Below are 21,795 nucleotides of genomic sequence, written 5' to 3'. Positions count from 1 at the left end.
TGCTTAAAGCTGTTGTTTAAACCTGTATACCTGTATACCTGTATTAAGCTGTTGTATTTCAAGTAAAATAAAACAATGAAGCATAAATAGAATAATAAACGTGTGATTGAAGTACATATAAAACTTCATTATTAACTTAAAACATACTAAACAAGTTGTAAATAAAAATTGATTCATTTTCATATTATTTTAAGAAAAAAATGAAATTTTGTTGCGTCGAGTATCCCAAATTGGTAGTAACTAACAGTGTTGCCAATGCTTCGGAAGAAAAGGTACCGTAAAACGCCCTAAAATTGTACCACTGATCAAAAAATTGTACCATATCTATTTTTTTTGCGTGTTGTACTATAGGCAAGACGAAATATTTTTTTTGTGCTAAGCACAGCACGTGGACGATCGTAAAATTACATGACAATAAAGAGAACAATCGCATATCTTCTTTAAGAAATATTTGGGAGACGTCCTTTCCCCTGCAGAGACCATTTCGGTGTCACTCCTCCAAATAGCTAATCACCTATTTCGTACTTACCTTACAGATGGCTCTACTGCTTCTTGCTATATCATGAACGCAAAAGGCCACCAACAGGCACTTAAATAAATGTGTAAAGGAAAACTTAAAACTCTAGAAGAGAAAACAAATAAAAACTACAATTCCCTTCACTCGCTGCGTCCTGACGCCCAGTCAAATCTTATTGTACCATATTGTACCACATTTTGTAAAATGTACCGGACAAAATGTGATTGTACGAGAATGTACCTTTAGAGGTGAAATGTACCAAAATGGTACAATTGTACCGCTGTTGGCAACCCTGGTAACTAAACATACGTTCGCCACTCAATGGCTATAAATGCATATCCATTTTAAAGAATGTCTAATTAATTTATCTGCATTTCTGATTTAAAATAATTATACCAAACTTGGAGGAAGAATATACCAGAAATTCATCGTTAAAACAAACAGCAGTTGATAAAATACCTGACGTTCAATTCCACATGGGCGATTCTTCTAATTCATCGTTTGCAATTCAAAATGAAATGAGTAGTCAGAATTTATTTTATATCGGTATTTGTTTTTCTTATTAACCGACAAAGGAGGCCACCTATGGCCATGGTTTGTTGCCGACGTAAGTGATTCGGCCATAAATTGACAAGAACATGACCCCCAATAGCGTGGTGCACATTTAGATTTTTCCGCGTCTAATTGACATCGAATCCCAAATAACTGTTGCTAATTAGACTCGTTAGAAGACCAATTATGTCCTGAGTTTATAGTGTAGTAACTTTGTTTCCCTATTGGGGGGAAAGCATTTTGATTTGTTTGCTTTTCGATAGCGTAAGACCTGCGGGGATCGTTATTGATTCTGATTGTACTTATAAAAGTTTCTGATTTTGAGAATTGTTTCGATATAATCTTGTTGATCAATAACTACAATAAGTTGTTTCTGAAGTTTCTGGTGTCTGTGACTATATCTAATTTCTTTATTAAAGTAAGAAGCGGTAATATTGTCAACCCAATACAGTGTAATTGTAATTACTGCAGAACGAATATGAACAAATTATTACATATGCAGTCGCCCAAGTCAAGGCCGTGTTCAGGGGATGGGTTAAGATGTTTGCCCCCCCCCTCCCGAAAATTTTGTCTGACTTGTAATAACATAATAAAAATGCATAAAACAGATTTTTGATGTGTTTTTTGATTTTTTTTTTTGTAAATCCCTCCCCCCGAAGAAAAATACTTGGTACGGCCCTGGCTCCAGTTCACCAAAATCTATATGAGAGAAGGTGGGTGGGGGGGGGGGGTGGTTGCAGAAAATGAGGAAACCAAAATACAAAGTATCAACAAAGGTATTTTTGTCAGTGAAAGAGGAAAACGACTCAAAGCAGTTATTTCTGCAAAGCATTTTTTTTTTATCAAAACCTAATAAAAAGAGATCAGATATACGTTCTTTCTCATTATATTGAAGGATTGATTAAATCAATCCCAAGGGAGCGTCCACTCTCCCTCGCTTGGTGTAAATATCCGAATGCCATGTGTGCCACATTGTTCTGTCATGCTTGGCGAAGTTTCTGCCACATTTGGAAAATATCCGCCACACTTGCCACTTGGTGTACATGGTTTTTGTAAGTGGGAGCCCCCTCGATTGATCTTTAAAAATAACCCACACCCAATAAAAATTTTAATTGTTGTTTCTTGTGTTTTTTTTATGTTTCGTCTCTCAATTACCATGAAATAGAAATAACAAGGTTAAATTTGTGGTGGGGGGGGGGAAGTTCTCTCCTCCTAATTGGCGGCACTGTTGATATATTATTTCTTAAATCACACATTTCTGTAAGCTTTTCAGTTGGTCATTTATTTTGAATCTATCAGAGGCCAATTTGAACAAATCCACGGAAATACTGGAGAAAATTACATTCCCGAGTATGGAAAATGTTTTGAGTGTATTTCAGGAAGTCCTTGTTCAAATTAACTCCAATAAACAAAAATTATCTTTTGCTCTATTTAGAACCTTTGTTGTCACTTTTTCGTAGCAACCCTTATTAGGTGCTTATGCACTGATTCGATTAGAATATAAAGTTGAGTCAGTCAAGTGCTTCATGGAAACACCTTAACAAAGCCCTCGGTCAAATCGGCATCTCGAAAGGAAAATAATAAAGAAGGGCACAATTCAGAAGCAGTTTTAGGGGGAGATAGAGCACTTGCCCCGGGGGCAGAAATTTTAGGCAAAATTTCAAATAAATAATCTAAAGGATATAATCGTTTTGTAACTTCTGAATTTTATTTTTATGAAAATAAAGTATATTTATAATGATAATTGACTGACTTAAATAATAAGTAAAAAATAATGGAAAATAGATTATTAGTTAATTAATTAATTGAAAACAATTTGGTTGATAAATGAAAATTTTGCCAAATTTGGCCTGAAAATTTTGTGAGAAGGGGAGGAGTGCTAATCAAGATTTTGGCCCGGGTGGAAGAGTGGCCAGAACCTCCACTGGTACAATTTTGGGAAAAATTACTAATATGGATTTCATTTCTAGACTGGTTTGCATTGGGCTGCAAAACATGGCAACCCGAATTTGGTCAAACTTTTAGCTGGGACACACTCAGTTGACGTCAACGCTAGATCGGTATTTGTTTAATACAATTTTTTTTTTTTTTTATTTCTCTTTATGTGCTTCGTAGATGAATAGATTTATTAAAAAAAAAAAAAAATGCTCAGCTGCGCCACCAACAAACATATTTCCAACGATGACTCGCTAACTCGTTCGTTCGTTCAATAAGATTAATGCAAATTATTTTTTGTAATTTTTATCGTTCGCCATCCAATTGTAATTATTAAATAGCTTTCATAAGCTCATAGTGAAACCTATTTCAATTAATTATTTGCTTACTGTCTTTCAGAACTCAGTAAGCTGTAATTTGTCCTTTCGCAAATCTAAAATTCTTGGAGTGTTTTAGCATAAACCAAGGCCTTAGGCTATCCAGGGGAGGGGTAAGCCTCCCTCTTCAACCCCTCCCAAGTAGGTCCAATATCCCTTACGACGTCTTCCCACCCCATTCGGGGACGACCTGTCTTTCGTTTGGTCCTAGATGGTTGGCCGACAAGGACGATCTTTGGCAATTGGTCATCTTTCTTCGGCACAATGTACAGCTTACTGTTTGAAATACGGGCAGTCAGACGGGTACCTGAAATAATTCGAAAGTTAGAGGTTCATTCCATGCAAACGCTGTGCATATGATTTCCTTTGGCCTTTTCGAAGGAAATGGGTTTTGCCCAGGGCAACTGTAAGAAATACTGGATTCCCAAGAATTAAACCTAAGTCTATTGTAACTGTATCGCTAAGCTCGTCAACCATATATCCTTCGATTAAGATTATGCTCTAGAATAAAATTTTGAAAGAAGAGTTCATTCTTTCCCTTTTCGGCGGGAAACTGATGAGGTCAATTAAGACTATACAATAAGCCTATTTAATGTTTATTCGTTCGTTCTGAAAGTAGACTTAAGGATTTTCCTATTATCGTATGTAGGATATAATGAAAAATTATCCTCTCGCATACTTATATAAAAAATCGAAAAAAATTAATAGGTAGTTTAACACATAGCTTTTTTTTTGGGGGGGGGGGGGCTTTGTTTCAAGTTCTTGGTTTTTTTTTGTGTATTTGGCATATATAACTTGAAAGGCTCTGTAATGTATATTGCATATTGTTCTCTAAGAAGTAAAATTAGGTTGGATATTTAAAGTCATTAAATAAAAAAAACAAGTTTTTTTAAATGAAAGTAAGGAGCGACATTAAAACTTAAAACGAACAGAAATTACTCCGTATATGAAAGGGGCTTTTCCTCCTCGACACCCCGCTCCTTACGCTAAAGTTTTTTATTGTTTTAAAAAGTAGAGTTGCGAGAAAGAATCAAACTTTAGCGCAAGGAGCGGGGTGTCGAGGAGGAAAAGCCCCTTTCATATACGGAGTAATTTCTGTTCGTTTTAAGTTTTAATGTCGCTCCTTACTTTCATTTAAAAAAACTTGTTTTTTTTATTTAATTTCTGAAAGTTTTTGAATTAATGCATGTCTGATTTTGGCTCCCCGTACATTTGCATATTAATTCTTTTTTTGGCTAAATGGCTTTCTCTTAGTTTTGATCAGACGATTTTGAGAAATAAGGAGTGGGGAAGGAGGTCTAGTTGCCCTCCAATTTTTCGGTTACTCAAAAAGGCAACTAGATCTTTTAATTTTTAACGAACGTTCTTATTAGTAAAAAAAAAACGTAACTTAAGAATTAACTTACGTAACAAACGTACATAACTTACGTAACTTACGTTACGTTTTATCCCAATTCTTTAAGAATGACCCCTGAATCAGAAAGGCCGTAGAATAAATAGTTGAAATTATTTAAAATTTTTTTAGCATAAAGAGCGAAGTATTTATCTCCTCCTAAATACCTCGCTCTTTATGCTAAAGTATTTTTAGAACCCTTCATATGCTTAATAATATCTGTTCGTTTTAAGTTTTAATGCTTCTCCTTACTTTCAATTGAAAAAACTTTTTCATGTTTATATTTTCATTGTTTTTTTTATAGTAATGCTAGAAAGTCCTGCGCCCTTTTCATTGAATTTCTCTTCCCCCATGAAATACTCCTCCAAGGAAAGATCCTCCCATATAGCCCCCTCCCCTGAACCCCACACCCAAACCAAAAAAATCCCCCTGATAACGTCGGTACACTTCCCAGTAACCATTACTGTATGTAAACATTGGTCAAAGTTTGTAACTTGCAGCCCCTCCCCCAGGGACTGTGGGGGGTAAGTCATCCCCAAAGACATAGTTATTATGGTTTTCGACTATGCAGAACAAAATGGCTATCTCAAAATTTTGATTTGTTGACTTTGGGAAAAAAATGAGCGTGGGAGGGGGCCTAGGTGCCCTCCAGTTTTTTTGGTCACTTAAAAAGGGCACTAGAACTTTTCATTTCCGTTAGAATGAGCCCTCTTGTAACACTCTAGGACCACTTGGTCGATACGATGACCCCTGGGGAAAAAAAAACAAAATAAAACAAAAAAAACAAATAAACACGCACCCGTGATTTGTCTTCTGGCAAAAAAAATACGAAATTCCACATTTTTGTAGATTGGACCTTGGAATTTTTTCTATAGGGTTCTCTGATACGCTGAATGCGATGATGTAAATTTCTTTAAGATCCTATGACTTTTAGGGGGTGTTACCCCCTATTTTCCAAAATAAGGCAAATTTTCTCAGGCTCGTAACTTTTGATGACAAAGACTAAATTTGATGAAATTTATATATTTAAAATCAGCATAAAAATCCGATTCTTTTGATATATCTTTTAGTATCGAAATTCCGTTTTTTAGAGTTTCGTTTACTATTGAACCGGGTCGCTCCTTACTACAGTTCGTTACCACGAACTGTTTGATAATTGACGACAGGACCTCCATGCCAAATACAGATATACGGGCATTGAGGAAACTCCTCATTAAATCGTTCCAGTGAATGCAACTGGAAAAGCTTGAACTAAGCGGGAAGTTTTTTTTACTTAGCCCCCCCCCCCGAAATATCGAGATCGTTATGATTTCTAATGTAATTTCTTATAACTCGCTTTTTAAAATCGCTGGCCCCTTCCTTTTATGTTGGGCCCCAACCTAAATAAATTCCTGTGTACGTGAATGACGTTAATAATATACAGAGTAAAAGAAAAAGGTAATGAACTGTTTCAGTAAAACTAATTTTGGATATGTAATGTACAGTAATACGAGTAAACAGACACATTTCGCATTATTGACCCATTAATAAAGAAAAATTTTCGGCCGGCTAAAATTAATGATAATAAAGAAATAATACTTAGAACAGAAAAAAAACATGAATACAACAAATTGAGGGATTTTTGGGAGGGGCAGCCCCTCCGCCCTCGCCGCATGCGTCCATTCGAGGAAATATGGGACAATGGGAAAGACGAGATAATTCAGAGCCAGTGAGAAATGTAAGTATTTCTCCCGAGACTTCCGTTCAGCTGTCCTCAGTGCGAAATGACAAAAAATTAGATACAAGTATACAAAGTAAAATAGAAAGACAAACATCAAAAAATTAATAATAAATAAAAAAATGAAGAGGAAATGGATGACTCAATTATAATCACCCGTATTTGCTGTGGAGACAGCTCAGGTTAAGCTTTGAGTTAGGACGGAAGTTTTTCCTCATTTTTATTCCTGCGGAGGGACAGTAGTGGTTCTGGCCTTTCCTGCTCCCAGGGAAAAATGTTGATAAGTGCTCCTCCCCTTTGCCTCCCACAAAATTTCCAGGCCAAATTTTATCAAAATTCTCATTTATTAACAAAATAATTTTCAATTTATTAATTAATATTTTTTTTTAAATTATCTTTTAATTTATTATTTAAATTATTTAAATACGTTAACTGAGTTATTATAATTATTAAATTGTTCGGTTCTACTAATTTATTAATGATTTTCATTTGTTAACTGAACCCTTTATTTTATTAATAAAATAAAAAAATTACAACATAATTATAACAGTTATATTATTTTTTTGAAATTTTGTGCCCCTAAAATTTCCGTCCCCGGGGCAAGAGCCCACTCTGTCCCTCCCCCAAGACCGCCTTTGTGGAGTGATTTCGTCTTTTTTCCCTGTATGTATCTATTTCCAATCCCCACCTCTGATTTTGCATTCGATAATCGATCTTTCGTCTTGAACGTATTTTGCTATCAAAGCAATAAATCCAAACTGTCTCTAAATGAGGTAACTTAGTTGCAGTGCACACCGTACAATACTATAATTATCATATTGCAATACTCATATATCAAATCATCATTTGACAAGCATTTTGCATTTGACACGAATTTCGCTCAGCGAGCTACATTGTCATATCCCACATTGTCAGAACATTAACATGAGCAGAGCAATGTGGTTGCCATGTTTTATTCATGTTGTTCACTGTCGCATTTTTTTTCTGTTTTCACTTTAACCAAGACTCAAATTATGTCTGCGTGTATACATAAGAATTCTTTTTCTTTATCCACTTTAGGAATTTTAATTAGTACATCCTCAGTAAAAATACTTGGTGTAAAAGATAATACCGGTATTATTGTGTATTAATGCGTGTGCGTGTGCTAGTCTTTATGCTGAAGATAATCTTAGCCCAAGTGCATACCTATGGAGGAAGAAGCTTCCGGTCCTGCTCTTGCTTGTAATATCCCTGTTTTACACATATCTACGAATAATTTTGTTTTAAAATTTACCTCCCTCCAGCCTGAAATAATGTACCATCTCTCCCCCGTCTTTTATTTATCTTTGTGTGCCTTTTGTTTCAATCTCAGATAGATCACCCCCCTAAATTTTAGTGAATTAATGCCACTGATGGATTCCAATTGGACTGCAGCAAAGAAGGACCTCGCAGAACTAAAGTTTGCTATGGGTAAAAAAGAGCACATTATTGTGCTCTTCGTAAAAAATTAAAATTTTAAAAATTCAATTAAAAAATAAAAATAAAAGAATAAAAAATTTTAGCTCATGGGGGCAGTAAACTAAAAAAAACATGCACAAGTTAATTCCTTGTTAGCATGACACTTCTGAAAAAAGTTTGAAAGAGGGATTTAGGGAACGTATTTATTTCTGATCCATACACAGGACTTATTTGGGTGGGTGGGGGGGACTAAGTTCTTATAATAACCCGATTTACCGTCAAATTATGCAAGAATTATTGGAAAATACACAGGGTGAAAATCCATTCCCCCGTTTTCATAATTGTGTAGTTCTTTATCACCAAGTGACTGATGGAATCGTGGATCTTGCTATAAAAATGGTTTCTCTGACATACAGCCTTGAAGACTAGGCTGTTACCCTGTCACGTCTTGGAAAAAAAAAATAGTTGTAAAAATTTACAAGTATCATGTTTTGTTAGTTTTCTGTTATTGTCCCTTCTTTAGACACCATAGGACATGAATTCATGTGGTTTTTGTTTGCATTATCCTAGTTAGTAAATTAACATTAACGACACGACAATGTTGTCATGTATTATTCATGTGACTGAATGTCCCATCTTTTTTTTTTAAATTTCTTCCTTATCATTTGAAGATCTATTTCCGTGTCGCTGGTATCCTTTTTGTGGGTGAATTTATTGTTTGTGAATTTTGTGTGTTGCATTGATAGCGGATGTAGTGTGATAGGTGGACGTGGGATGTCCAATGAGATTTTAATCTTTTTTCCTTGTAATTAGTTTTTTTTGGGTTTTGTTTGGTGGAGCTACTCTAATAATTAAGTTTCTTGAGGATGTAGGTACCATAAAATTTAAAATCAGATACAAATAGTACCTCAAATTAACGAGAACTTGTTAATATTTGGTTTGTCTTCTTTGCAAATTTCCTTTAAGTAAAGTTAATGACTTTGAATAGATATATATATATATATATATATATATATATATATATATATATATATATATATATATATATATATATATATATATATATATATATATATATATATATATATATATATATATATATATATATATATATATATATATATAGTAGAATAATTGTAGATCGCTATCTCTATCAAAATGTCAAATTTTCAAGTTTTTTAGTAGCCTAATTTGCATTCCCCTGCTTCTAAAACTATCATTCAAAAATCGCTGGAAGAACCCAATAAATAAAAATATAGATAAGTAGAGGGGCATGGCGCTTAATACATTTAATAACTTGTGTATAGATACAAAATAAAGATAAGCTAATTCATTCAAGCTAGAAAACTAAAAATAATCATTTCGGAAACTTGATAATACACGTAGGCTATAAAACTTTGAGAAAGAAATGTGGAAAACAAAAAGAAAGCGGATATTTGGTGTCTTGATCTCAAGCAAACGAGGGTTGAAGGCCCGAGCTGCTAAACGCAACGAGCAAAGCGAATGAAGGGTGGTGTAAAAATAAACCGGCCAACCCAGTTATTTAGCTAGCTTATGCGCAAAATCAAGCGTCTATTCGTTTTCTCGCTCGGGTTTTTACTAAAAATCATCTAAACTATTCAAGCTAAAAACTTACAAATTTGTGCAGAATGACCATGGAAGCATGTGAATAGGTATTGACTACAAATCCCCCAAAATTCACATATGAAAAACTAAAAAATCAGAAAAAACGATGCGTGTGTGCACGACATGTGTGCCTCTGACCCTTCCTCGGGTGAATCCATATGTACAGGAAACAATCCATTCTGTCTGATCTGGAACAATCCACAACTGTCTGAAATGAAATAAAATTATCGCCTTGAAATGAAACGAACTTGTCATTGGCATGAAATGAATTGAAGTTGCCCCTTCTACTAAAACGACATATAAATATTCTGAAGAAAATAGCTCATCGTGATTGCGCCTGTTTCCATTTCTTCTTTTTGCGCAAGTGTTTCTGTTGGAGGCTACCACAAAAAATCGGAGGGGGGTTGAACCCGTTGGTAATGCAAGGGTATAATATCATGTTGGCGAACGGCGGTAAACGAGAACGTTGTTCTTAACGACAGGCTGTGTATTCGAATGAAACTCAGTCACAGGTTTAAGATGCTGCAATAATAAGGGATCGTAAAAATGGGGATGATAAATTGACATGGACTTCTAAATTGAATTAAAGCGCTCTCTCAACAGTTTTTAAAAGTCAAATTTGTTGTGTTTTTAGTTAAGATTCGAATCCTTAAGCCCTCTCCCCCGCCACCAAGTCTGAAGCTACCTATATCTTATATATTATGTCTTAGTTATGTCTTTACTTAACTTTGAGCTAAATTTTTTATTTTTCTTTTTTTCGTGCTTGTTCCGCCTGTTGCTGCGAATGCTTTTCGACTTTCAACTTGGATGTTTAGCACGGAGTAAGTTTATTTTATTTTTAAACTTGATTTTATATTCTGTTTCTTCCTCTTTGGCAATATCATTTTCCTGCCAAGGCCGTATCTAGGAAGGGGTTCGACCCCTCCCCCCCCCCCCCCCGAAATTTTTCTCCGACTTGTAAAAACCGAACAAAAGTGCATAAAAAATTGATGCGTTAAAAAAAATTTAACCCCCCTGAACAAAAACCTGGCTACGGTCTTATTGATCGTATATCAAAATGTATAGTTACGGTTGTTGTAAAAAATCATGGGTACGAGCCTGCGTTAAAAGGCAGAACTTCGGTAAATTAATTGGTGTTTTTAAGACGTTTATTTGTTTATTACTGGTGTATTGCCCAGGTACGATGGCTTGTAAGCAATAAATAGAATATCGCATTATCACATCATGTAGGTATTCCAAATCAGGTTCAAACTGTAAGCGTGAAATGAACGTAGTCTAAACAGCAATGGAAAAGGGAAAAACTTCAGGGTTTAAAAGCCTCGTATTCATGGCTACGGTCTTGTTGATCGTATTTCAGACTATATTAAAAAGACCTGATATCACTTTCTAGGACTGTAATGAAAAAAGTTTAAGATGGCATACTCACGTTGTACGGATAAAAGATGACACATTTCATAAGATTGTGCTTTTTTGACGAAAAGCAGGTCGTTCCCTGAATGGGTCTTGCAGAGGTAGTGAGGAACGATTAAAAGAAGTTGGAACTTCATGTGAGGGAGGTAAAGAATGAAGCTTTGAGTAGATTTTAGCGGAGAATGAGTGTGCTCAGACGTGCCGGCTTTTTTTCAAAAATATACTATAATATTGAAAATATACAGCATCCTTTTCTAATACATATTTTAAATTCTTCTTCTTTTTTTTCTTTTATCCAGAGCCCTTTGGTCTATACTGAAATATCCTGGAAGTAACTCCTTTTCTGGTGTCCTTTTTTTTGTTTTCCTGATGATGGGTTGGTGATGGTTCATATAATGGATAGAATGCAACTGGTATTGTTTTTGATTTCGTACTCCTGAAAATAGAATAAAAATCAATGACATTTTTTTCTTGTTTTATACTCCAAGACACCCGGGTTAATTGTCATCTAATTCATCGCTAAGTCAGTACAAATAAACCAACTAATGAAATTTCCCTATGGTTTTCGGATTATAGAAAGTAGCGCTTTTTTGAAACACAAAACCAAGTATAAACAACGAGAATGTTGATTTATTAGTTAAAATGAGTACGTAGCCTGACAACAACAAACTAATCTATAAAGCTTTTCATAGTTTTACACTAGCTATGATATCAGTATTTTTCAGTATACAATTAAAATTTTCTCAAAAACAAGCATAAAAATAAATAATTTTTTAATAACCGCAAAGTAATTGAACAGCATAAAGAAATATTGGACTGATTTATCAGGTAACATTTTGGTCCGGCCAGCTATGATGTCAATAGTGATTAATAAACAATCTAATAAATTGTAAGAAATACGCTTTAGTATTGGATCAAATAAGCCATAATATGAACTCTGAAAATTCCGTAATTTCTCTCTATGCAAAAGAGAATTCCAAGTTGTGATAAAATTTTAAAGCTACTTTATAGTCATATGTGAAATCATCAAGATAATTTCACATCGAACTTGTCTACAAACTGTTCACGACACGTCCTTTTCAGAACCAAAACAAGAGCCAATCATTGGACTGAACCATTGTGCAGAAATGTTACCAAATTAAACGAAAAGAAAAATTAAGCAACAATCTTAAAATGCTTTTATGTTCATGCTATAAGAAGTGTCCTTTGTCGGTTTGCTTTTACTGTACCAAAAATCCTATATTGTTTTGTGTTTTTAGTAAAACGCTAGTTGTCTATAATCCTACACAAATAGGGAAATGTAACTAGTTGGTTTATTAGTACTAGTTTTATTTATATATATTAGATAAAGTGTGAAGCAATAATTTTTGTTCGATTTAAGTTTCAACTAAACTACGCTCTTTACTTCCCTAAAAAAAACTTTGTTTTTTAAATTAATCTTTTCCCATTTTTAATTTAAATTTAATGTAGAAGTAACACGTGATCTTTTCATTTTTTTATGGGGGGAAGCAGCCCCTTCATATACGGAACAATTTCTGTTCGTTTTAAGTTTTAATGCCGGTCCTTGCTTTCAGTTGAAAAAACTTTGTTACGTCCTTGTTATATAGGACACACGCGAGAAATTGTATCGCGAGCATAAGACAATAACCGGTTTTTATGGTCTTTATACCAGACAATTAGTTTCGGCTCGGTGGGAAAATACATTGTAGCTATATTTTAATTAAATATTTTGTTGGTATTTTGATCAGGTTATGTTATAAGTTTTTTTTTGGTTTACGTATTTAATATATTCCATGCTTTACCACCCTCCCCCCTAATGTGGAAATACATAGCCCAAATTTGTTTCCAAAATTATTATATTTTTATCTTACTTAGTCATATTTCATTAGGATTAATCTAACTTCAATTCTCACGTGTGTTCTATAGAAGAAGGAAGTACCAAAACAAACTTTTATTTAATTTCTGAGCGTTTTTCAAGTAATGCCTAGAAATTCATGCTACACAAAATAGTATACACGATTTTCGAAGGTGGTCAATCTCGACAGTTAGGAAAGAGTAACTATTTTTCTAAAGAGATTTTTCAGGTTTTCAAAACCTAAGGAAAATGTTGGTATGTGTATAATACTTTAATAATCATCCCACCCCCCTGTTAAACACCAAATACTTTAGATTTACAAGTGTGGAATAGCAATAAACAAAAAAGTTGGAAAGTAACCTGACAACTAGAGAAATATCATAGAAAAAAAATGCAAATAGGTTTTTAGTGCTATGATCTCTCTATATACATAACAAATAGTTTTATTATGTCTATCAAATAGTATAAAAAGTAAATAATATGAATAAATAAATATAATAATAAGTAATCCTTCTTAGAAGATACAGTTTTGAGTGGCTCCAGAAAAATAGACCTACACTTCTGCAACCCCTAATTGGGAAGGGGTTGGGGTCCGGGGCGTATTTTGTTCGAAAAACAGTTTATGGAACATTTCACAATTCACAAAAAATCATAAAAATAGTGAATTAGCAGAAAAATAATCATATACAAGGAACAAAACCGTAATAGGAAAAAAAACCAGATTAAGGATTTGATCCCTATTCATTCTGATTCAAATTCTAACGTGCTAATAACCGAACTACGGCGGTCAATGATCGATTTACAATCTATTTGTTCTTAAAGGATCATAATTGCCCTCCCAATGGAAAGTTTCTCCAACGGAAGATTTCTCCATGGAAAATTTTTCTTGGTGATAATTCACCCGCGGAGAATTTTTGCCGTGGACCCCCCTCCAGCTTCCACAGCAAAATCTCCAAGAGAATTACAACCCACCTGAAAAATTTCCACTAGCAATTCCCCCAGAATATCTCCACCTGTAAAACTCAGTCATCAAAGAGAAAGTAAAATAAACAAAACGAATTTCTTATATGAATTTTAGAAAATCCTCCGTGTAAAATATCTCCTGGAAAGCTCACTCACAGATCCCCCCAAACAATAAATCCTCTCCGTAGAAAATCACCCTATAGAAAATCACTCCCCTCTAAAAATGTCTGTATACTTCCCAACAGCAAATAGGCTACTAAGCCTATATGTAAACGTTGGGCGAATTTCATAACATGCATCCCTTTCCCCAGGGGCTGTGGGGGGTCTTGTCATCCCCAAAGGCATGGTTTTTGGACCTTTCAACCATGCTGAACAAAATGAACATCTCAAAATTATTATCAGAAGAATTTGGAGGAGAAAGGGCATCGGAGGGAACCTAGTTATCCTCTAGTCTTTTCGGTAACTCAAAAAGGGATTCATATAAGCCCTCTCCTGATCTTCTAGGGTTACTGATTCGGTACAATCACCCCTGGGACGAAAAAAAATAAACGGACAAATTAACAAGCTTCCATGAAATTTCTTCCTGCAAAAAAACAAAAAGTCCCACATTTTTACAGGTAGGAGCTTGAAACCTCCACAGTAGTTTTCTCGGATACGCTGAATCTGATGATGCGATTGTCAATATGACTCCTTGACTTTTAGGGAATGTGCCTCCTTCTTCGAAAATCAGCCAAATTTTGTCAGGCTCAGAGCTTTTGAAGGGTAACATTAATCTTAATGACTTATATGTTTAGAATCAGCATAAAAAAATAAAAAAATAAAAAAACAATTCCTTTTGTGTATCTTTTGTCATGAAAATTTTTGTTTTAGAGTTTCAGTTACTATTGGACCGAGTCGCTCCTTACTTACAGTTCGTTACCACGAACTTCTTGACATTTCAACGGTTTCCATTCCAGTGTTTTTTCTCTTTAATTGAGAAATTAGACTGAAAAAACTACTTTTTTTCCAATTCAACCGTTTTGTTTTACTCTACATCTTTACACTATCTATACTAGAATTTATCTCGCTTCATTTAAAAACCTAGTCAGTATTCCCTCACTGGAAGCTTATATTACAGGGATACTGTTTCCTATGATTCAATCAAGGCTAGGATCTATCCCCAATTCCCTTTTTGATGCTATCTTACTAATAGAATTCTCGCTCTAAGCTAATCAATCAATTAACTGTTTATTCCCCCCACTGAGAGGCGGTAAAGTTAAGGTAAGCTTTAACAGAAAGGAATACGATTTGATAAGCTGAAACCATAATGTTTAAAGCTTATATACACAATAATGGTTATTAGAAACAGGCACGTACGGAGAATTTTCTAGGGGGCAATTATTAGATTACCCCAATAATTGCCCCGTATAGGGGAGAATTATATGTCAATATATTATAAATTACCTAGTAACCAAAAATTCAACTACACATTAAAAGAAGCTGGCTAGTGAAAAAATATTGCCATTTGTAGCTAATTCAGGAATTTTAACTGTTTTTATTGAATAGTTAATTGTTATTTCGAAAACAAATTTATGAGAGTTTCAGAAAATAACCTGAAAACCCTGAAAATGGCGGTGTATCGAAAAGAAAGTACACCATAGTATATCCTAAATATGCTCTAAGATCACACTGGTTAGACAAAACGGACCAAAAACTAAGATTAAAAAAAAAAGGAAAACAAAAGGATAAAAAAGGTCATCCGTGCTTTCATTCTTACGAATTAACTCCTTTTTAGCTGTGTTTTTTTTTTCCTTTCTTTAAGGCTTCAAAAGGTGAGTTTCTATTTTTATTTTTTTGAGTAATGAAGACGACTTGTCGGAAATCCTTGCTGAAAAATCTGCTTTGTTTCGTTTTTCTCATTCACTGGTTGAAAATTATCCTCGTTTGTTTTTTCCTTCTGTTTCTTCATTCTTTTTTCACCTTTGTCGTCTTAATATTTTAGTTGCCAATCCAGATACGAGAAAGAGGACTGAGCCGATCTGTTAAGCGGGCTCCATTTAAGAAAATGATATGTAAATCTAATTATTTCAAATAAATGTGGTTGTAGATTGTGGCTGCATTTGCATAGGAGGTTGGTCCTAATTGAGGAAAAAAAAATTCAGCACTTCTAGCTCAGATATTACATGATATGATTTTACGTACTAGGGTAAACAATCGCTTTCCGGACAAATTTGTTTTTAATAAATTTGGAATGGAATTTGGAATAAATCAAGGGTAAACAGTCGCTTTCCAGATAAATTTATTTGTAACAAATTAGGAATGTAACTAGGGCAAGTAATTGCTTTCCTTACAAATTCATTTTAACAAATCTGAAATTGAACTTCTGCAGTGGAATTAGGGTAAACAATCGCTTTCAAGACAAATTTATTTTTGATCAATTTGGAATGGAGCTACTGTAAACAATCACTTTCGGGACAAATCTGTTTTAATAAATTTTGAATAAAACTTTTGGAACGGAACAGTCGGTGCGGGGGACAAAGGGGAGGCAGGTGCCTGCCACCCCAATAACTTGGAAAAAAAGCTACAATTTATTCAGTAGCTTTATAATTGTTGCTCGTTTTAAGTGTAAAATTTGCACTTTACTTTGAAGATAATAATTTGAGATAAATTGTTTTTAATTAATCCATGTTCGTTTTTAACATATTCCGTTACACTTCATAATATGTTCCATTTTAATATTTTTCCAAATATACAACCTTTGAAACCTTAGCCTATCATCAACTAAAAAGGCGATCCTAGTTAATCGCGAAATCGGAAAATTTTCTATGGTTCCTGTTTTGGCTCATTTGCTCAGATCAATTTTTCCCCTGATATTGGAGGTGCTTTTACTATCTAAAATCTACAAGTTCAAGATTAGATTCTCTTGTTTTAAAACTTTCAAAAATGGAAATGTTATACCCTCTACATCTGCAAATAGGACAGAAATGGAATCATTGAAGAATAAGAAGGTAGATATAGCCTACATTGAGTATAATCTATAGAATGAAAAAGAATGAAAAATGAAAAAGACATCTTTGAAAAAGAAAATAAGATTTAGTGCTTTTTATTATGATATTCATACTATAACTAGATATGTCAAATTGGTTGTACTTTTGCCATGGTATTTGGTTGAGGGGGATCCGCTCCAAGAATTATTTAATTGTTTTAATTATTATTTCCAGTATTTAATTGGAAATCCAATATAGCTCCAAATTCTTTTATTTCTAATTGAAATGCCCGATAAGCGCTGATAACGTCCGATTCCTTGCGTTTTGGATTCACTTACTAACCCATATATGTAGAACTGCTTCTATGTATGATACTATGCTGACTTCTTGCTATTTTCACTTTTCTAAATATTTCTTTTAACCAGCTCCAAAAATGTGCTATGAATTATTATTGAAATTAGTAGCATTTCGCACAACCCCAGTGCTACTTGTGGGAGATTTATCTCTGCATCAGCATGGTGTTCGAAATGTCTGCTGAGAATAAAATAAAGTAATTTAAAAATAATATGTACATTTTTCTCAAAATTTAGAAATGTCTGTGCACGTATAAGCGGTACCAACCCATTCTCTGTTTCTATTGTTATAAGTTTTATTATGCAGCACTAGGAGATTGAGCTTTACTTGGGAAAGGAATTATAGACATCAAAAGGATATTCAGTGTACCCCCCCCCCTATATCAATGTATACCCCCATACCCTGATTTACACAAGAAAAACTTTTGTTTAATTTTTATTGAACTTGTTTTTTTAATAAAGATACAAAGGGAAAGGCAATTTTCAAAATCTAGGAGTCAATTTTCTCTTCCAGTTGACATCCCTGGCACTTCTTAATTAATTTAAGGTTTCTGTCGCAGTGATGCCAAGCATTGCTCAGATTTTCTGGATATTCTGTGTCAAACAATACCCAACGGATAAGTTAATAATTCTAACTTTATTTTTTGAATACTTTCAAATTTGACATTCGGTCACTATTTAAATATGGGGAATATGTAACAATATTATTTAGAATATAGATATTATTATTATAGATATATTATAGATAATTATAGATATATTATTTAGAATATGTAACAATCCTAGGACGGAACTAGCCGTCCTGGCCGAGTTGGCTGGTGCGCTGGATTCGGGATCCTTTGTCTGAGAGGACGCGGGTTCGAATCCCAGTGTGCCCAATTCTTCAGTTGGGACGGGGGTCAGTGGCGTGACTCTGTAAGCTTAGCCAGAGTCGACCCAGCTCTAAATGGGTACCTGGAGAAATCTGGGGAAGGTAAACAGGAAGGGTGTGTGAAAGCACAGGATGGCTGGCCCCCAACCCCCCATTGCACTTCCTGGCTGAAGGGCCAAGAAACGGAGATCAGCACCGCCGGTAGGGACTGTAAAGTCTAATGCCGTATCCTTTACCTTTTTTACCTTTAATATGTAACAATATAATGTTACACAATCTCTGGTAATACTTTGACTTATTTTGTGTCTTTACTTATATAGCGCTATAAGTCGATGAACCCACTAACAAATCAATTTAATAAAAAAATGATACGTAGTATTTCAATAAATCACGTATATTAAAAGTTTAGTACAACAAATTAAATCTTACAGAGTCAAAATCCATCCAAAATAACGAGCAAATGAATAGCCGGGGCTACTAGAATAGAGCTGGTTTCAGTTATGAGATTAAATAAAAAAAACAAGTTTTTTTAACTGAAAGTAAGGAGCGACATTAAAACTTAAAACGAACAGAAATTACTTCGTATATGAAAGAGGCTGCTTCCTCATCAACGCCCGCTCTTTACGCTAAAGTTTGACTCTGTCTCTCAATTCTTCTTTTTGAAACAGTAAAAAACTTTAGCGTAAAGAGCGGGGCGTTGATGAGGAAGCAGCCTCTTTCATATACGAAGTAATTTCTGTTCGTTTTAAGTTTTAATGTCGCTTCTTACTTTCAGTTAAAAAAACTTGTTTTTTTTATTTAATTTCTGAACGTTTTTGAATCAATGCATGTTTTGATTTTGGCTCTCCGCAGAGGAATAATTAAAACGAAATTTGCATTTTTTTTTTTTGGCTAAATGGCTTTCTCATAATTTTGATCGAATGATTTTGAGAAAAAAAGAGCGGGGGAGGAAGCCTAGTTGCCCTCCGATTTTTTGGTTAATTAAAAAGGTAACTAGAACTTTTAATTTTTTACGAATATTTTTATTAGTAAAAGATTTACGTAACTTATAAATTAGCTTACGTAAAGAACTTTTGTATTCTCATATTTTTATTACATATATGAGGGGGTTCGCCCCCTTGTCAGATCCTCGCTCTTTACACTAAAGCCTAAATTTTGTCCCAATTCATTAAGAATGACCCCAGAATCACAAAAGCCGTAGAATAAATAGTTGAAATTACTAAAAATACTTTAGCATAAAGAGCGAGGTATTAGGAGGAGGTGAGCCCCTCAAATGGGTAATAATTTCTGTTTGTTTTAAGTTTTAATGCTGTTCCTTACCTCCAGCTGAAAGAACTTTTTCATATTTATTTTTTCATTGTTTTCTTTTAAATAATGCTAGTAAATCCTGCGCTCCCTTCATGGAGATTTTCTTCCCCCATGACAAATTATCGATGGAAAGTTCCCCCAGCATATCCCCCTCTTCTCAACCTCTCCCCCAACCAAAAAAATCCTCCTGAAAACGCCTGTACACTTCCCAATAACCATTACTATATGTAAGCATTGGTCAAAGTTTGTAACTTGTTGCCCCTCCCATGGGGACTGTGGGGGAGTAAGTCGTCCCCAAAGACATAGTTATAAGGTTTTTCGACTACGCTGAATAAAATGGCTATCTCAGAATTTTGATCCGTTGACTTTGGTAAAATAATTAGCGTGGGAGGGGGCCTAGGTACCCTCCAATTTTTTCGATCACTTAAAAAGGGCACTAGAACTTTTCATTTCCGTAAGAATGAGCCCTCTTGCAACATTCTAGGACAACTGGGTCGATACGATCACCCCTGAAAAAAAAAACAAAAAAAAACAAATAAACACGCATCCGTGATCTGCCTTCTTGCAAAAAATACAAAATTCCACGTTTTTGTAGATAGGAGCTTGAAACTTCTACAGTAGGGTTCTCCGATACGCTGAATCTGATGGTGTGATTTTCGTTAAAATTCTATGACTTCTAGGGGGCGTTTCCCCCTATTTTCTAAAATAACGCAAATTTTCTCAGGCTCGTAACTTTTGATGGGTAAGACTAAACTTGATGAAACTTAAATATTTAAAATCAGCATTAAAATGCGATTCTTTTGATGTAGGTATTGGTATCAAAATTCCATTTTTTAGAGTTTTGGTTACTATTGAGCCGGGTCGCTCCTTACTACAGTTCGTTACCACGAACTGTTTGATTGAGCATCCTGTGCTGGGCATGGAGGCTGGGGAAAGTGAGGGGGAATATGAACTGCAGCATTAGTGGCGAATCTGGCTGAAAAAACCAAGAGGGGCACTGTAATTACTTTCTTCCTGGCACCACCAGCCCTAGAAGCGGCGTTAGTTTTCACTAAAGTGTCAAATATTTTTAGCTTTTCTTCTAATTTCTTTTTGTCAATTTTTCAAAGTAAAATGTTTTTAACTGTTTTAAGAACAATTTATTGAAAACTTCAAAATACAATAAAAATACTAAAGTTGGTATAGGCCTACCCTTTTCTCCTATTTTTTCAGTGTGTTAAATCCGTATATTCTCCCATCGCTCCTGAATATATTGCAGCATTTATATTGGTGTGAAATTTTTCACTATAGAATTCAATAAATGACGGGCGAGTTTAAATTGATTCATTATATTTTGACTTGATCAATGTCACACTGTATTGTGATGTCATTTCAAATGATTTAGGCTGAGACTTTCAAAATCCCTTTTCTTAGGTGTGAACAGATTCCCCCATGATGTCAAACGTAAAGAGGTTTTTGTCACAACACGGATACACATTGCTACCGAATATAAAGGCCTGGAATTTAAGAGAGGTTTTAAGAATCCTATTCATTTGTGTGGGTTCTATTGTGAGTGAGCACGAGGGTAGTTTGACGGATGACAGTATTTGCGATTGTAGGAAATGTATCTTGCCAACAATACAGGTTTGGCTTGAAAAAGAAGCATTAAATATTACCATCTGGCTTTTGGAATTTGAAACTGAAAAAAAATAAATATTGCTTCTAATCACAGCTCTACATGTAGGGGAATATCGGGGAATGTAGGCTTGAACTCCCTATAATATCAAACTCGGTTGTGCCCTGTGGTCAAGGCCGTATCCAGGAGGGAGGGGATACTTTGTTATATCAATTATTTTTTTGATGCTTTTTGTGTTTTTTGACCCCCCCCCCCCTGAACAAAAATTCTTAATACGGCCTTCTCTATGGCACAGGCTTAGTCAATATAATTGGTGATCAGGCTGTTTAGCTTGATATTTTTGCGGCGGGGGCGGGGATGGATTTGACAAAAGGTAACGAACGGGCGAATTACATGAAAAGTCTACAAGATAAGAGTAAAAATTGTAAAAATTAAGGATTTGCGTGGGAGGGTGGACCAAAATGACCCCTCGCGTAGGTAAACAAAAAAGAGAATAATTATGTGTGTACAGTTAAAAATCAGCTCGTTTTAGTATCCACTGTTTTGTGAATAAATTGGGGACTGTAGTGATTGAGCTATAGCGAAGGTTTAATCAAAATTCTTTTTGACGCATTTATTGAAAATATAAAGCAATAGTTAAAAGGATATGGGACATTGTTTTAACGTAAACTTTCGTATTCTGCTTAAAAAAGGGCCGATGACCTTACCACCAATGAAATTGTCTTGTTTGTTTGGGACACAAACACCAAGTTCAACCTAGGTTGAAACTTTTGACCTAACCTAAGAATTGTAATAATGGGCTCCTCTTTGGAAGCACTCCTAGAAACCACTTCGGAAAACTCCAAGAAAATTCTTGATTTCCAGATTTTTGTAAAGTACTTCTCAGAACTTCAAGTGCTT

At 34.6% G+C, this 21,795-nt stretch overlaps 1 protein-coding gene across 1 annotated transcript in view; it reads left to right on the top strand.

Moving 5' to 3' along the window:
* The first annotated feature begins 3,042 nt into the window (after positions 1-3,042).
* Positions 3,043-21,795, top strand: part of LOC136036415 (uncharacterized) — a 77,592-nt gene continuing 58,839 nt past the window's right edge. Inside the window, exon 1 of the mRNA XM_065718632.1 lies at positions 3,043-3,129. The gene's annotated coding sequence lies outside the window, so the exon portion shown is untranslated. The remainder of the gene's footprint in view (positions 3,130-21,795) is intronic.

The sequence above is a fragment of the Artemia franciscana genome, chromosome 15 (genome assembly GCF_032884065.1).
Source record: "Artemia franciscana chromosome 15, ASM3288406v1, whole genome shotgun sequence".
NCBI classification, from domain to species: domain Eukaryota; kingdom Metazoa; phylum Arthropoda; class Branchiopoda; order Anostraca; family Artemiidae; genus Artemia; species Artemia franciscana.
Note: the sequence above shows the minus strand (reverse complement) of the source record. Positions and strands in the feature narration are given on the sequence as shown.